A 2,492-nucleotide genomic window follows, 5' to 3' on the forward strand; every position below is an offset into this window, starting at 1 on the left:
GTGAGAGGAACAGGTTCAAACGTGTGTCAAGTTTTTTTTTTTATTATTCATAGTAATATATTACACTCTAAAGAATAGATAGCTAACTACGACTCTGAGTAGCGATGATCTATTTAGCCTTGGTAGCATGCTAACGTAGGTAACATACATGGCCCTTCCTGGACTGAGGTTTCACTTTAAAAGGTGGTGCGGTGCATAATTAGCATAGTTAGCTTGTTATAGCACAACACTTGTCGGGGGGTGAGGTCGGACCGACAGCTCGAAGGTAAGTCGAGTCAACCAAAAAACACAAAAAACTACACCTTCCACTGGTTTTCTAACCTTACAGGTAGATTCGGTGACAGTTCACATTTCTAACTTTTGACTTATTCACCTCAATTTTCGCTATAACCTTCTTCGGAAGTTATAAGTTCTTCTTGGAGCCATTTTACGCCGTATAGAAAAATCGTTCCTATCAAAGTTTATCCTGTTTCGACTGAAGCAAAATGTCTCAAAATTTGGGTAAAATTAAGCAAAAGTTACAAATGCAACAACAACAGTTTTCCAAGGCCGGACAATGTTTGCAATTTTTAAACTGAAGAGCTCCTTTAAAAAAAGAAAAAAAAAACATTTAAAAACAAACTTTTCCAGTAGTTTGAGAACGACGTAGCCTTTTTTGTTTTTTTTTCCAAAAAGCTACACTATGCAATTTCCTCACATTCAAATAAATAAACAAACAGGATGCATAATAATAATAATTATAACAACATTATCAGTGTCTGCATTCAAGGCTGCCGCCACCCCGATCCGAGCCCTGGTCACACTCACTCCACTACTTCCTGTGGGACGCTTGCACGACCACGAAGGCTAACGGCTAGCGGCTAGCATTGCATTTCGTACAGGAACGTTGCATTTCGGTTTTGAAAGAATGCAAGCGAGACACGTGCACGAGAGGAAGTTAAGCAGGATGAGTGTGTGTTTTTTTAAGTGTGTGTGTGTGTTGAGGTGGTCGGGGAGAGGAGGACACACATCGGAGGGCATGCACGGAGAGAAATGAATTAAATGTTTGGCCACGGACGACGTTCAGCAGTACAGGAGGAGGACTGAGTCGTCTGAGGCGTTACTGCATTGCGAGGCAGCGGAGGGGGCGGAGCCTCCACTGACGTTCATTCAGTATTCAGGGGACAAGAAACACGAACATACTGGTCATTTAATGTCCTTCTGCAGCACATCCACACCCTTATCAACATGGACATGTAGCAGTAAGCGCTAATGGGTTTTTCTTTTCTTTCTTTTTCTTTTTTTTAACTGAGTTCAAAAAACACCATTGAACACAATCACAAGTAGTAATAATAATCATATCAAACAAAAAAAAACAAAAAAAAAGTCAGGGTCAAAATATGATACAGCCTATTAGGAAGGGTGAGAGTCCGTCCAGCTTATACTACGACATACGCTTCATGGCCGTCAGAGAAAAACAAAAAGTGACACACATCACAGCTCTATAATAATAATAATAACCTCTCTATTCAAAAACACCACCCTCCGACCCGTCGTCTGCGAAAAAACACCTCTCAGGTCTGCTGAGGTTGCTTTGGAGTCCAAAATGTGCCTTTTCTTAATGTTCATTTTTTATTAAATTACATTAAATTAAGTTACTAATCTATTCATTAGCGAGTTTGACTCCGCCTTTGTCGTCTCCCATCGCCAGTTAGTTTACATTTTCCATTCATACTCACTATTTAATTTAATATGTGAAGCCCCGCCCATAGGGAAGCAACAAGAGTTTTGATTGGTTAGCGTTAGCCCACTTTAGCATGTAATCATTACCCACATTTCAAAGACATACATTTTATTATAAAGGTTTAGGAAGCAGGCAACAAAGAGTCCTGGAGTTGAACCAGGGACCTGCCCTCTTAATATAACACTATAAATAACGTCTTGGCACACTCTAGACTCCATACGTTTAAGACCAAAGGCATGCTGGGAGGATATTTTGGCGATTTCGGGGCGTGATAACACATCGGAGAGTGTGTATTTATCATCGAACCACCATTAGGAATTTATTTCTCACAAGGCTCCAGAAAAGTCCTTCAGTTTTAAAATGATGACACTAAACATACGTCTTACAAAGCCGTTGTAAAGCTAGTAGGGAGTCAAAGCAGCCACTCTAATTAATATCAATAATAATAGTAATAATTATAATAATAAGTAGTGATAAGAATAATCAAAATTTACAAGTGAAAATATGAAGTCTCAACACTTTGTGGCTTGGACAAATAAAAAAAAAGAAGAAAAAGGAGTTAGGACTGCTGTGAGTGAGGGAACGTTCCTTGGATATAAAAAGCGAGGCTAACGTCTTCCATACAGCAGAGAGCCTGTGGTCGTCCTCAGGTGTGTGTGTATATGTATTTATATTTATATATATATTTATATATATACACACACACACAAAAAAAACAGAAAACTGTCCCAGAAGAGAGGGTGAACTAGACCAAATTATCACAGCTGGC

The sequence above is a fragment of the Trachurus trachurus genome, assembly GCF_905171665.1.
Source record: "Trachurus trachurus genome assembly, chromosome: 18".
Lineage (NCBI taxonomy): Eukaryota > Metazoa > Chordata > Actinopteri > Carangiformes > Carangidae > Trachurus > Trachurus trachurus.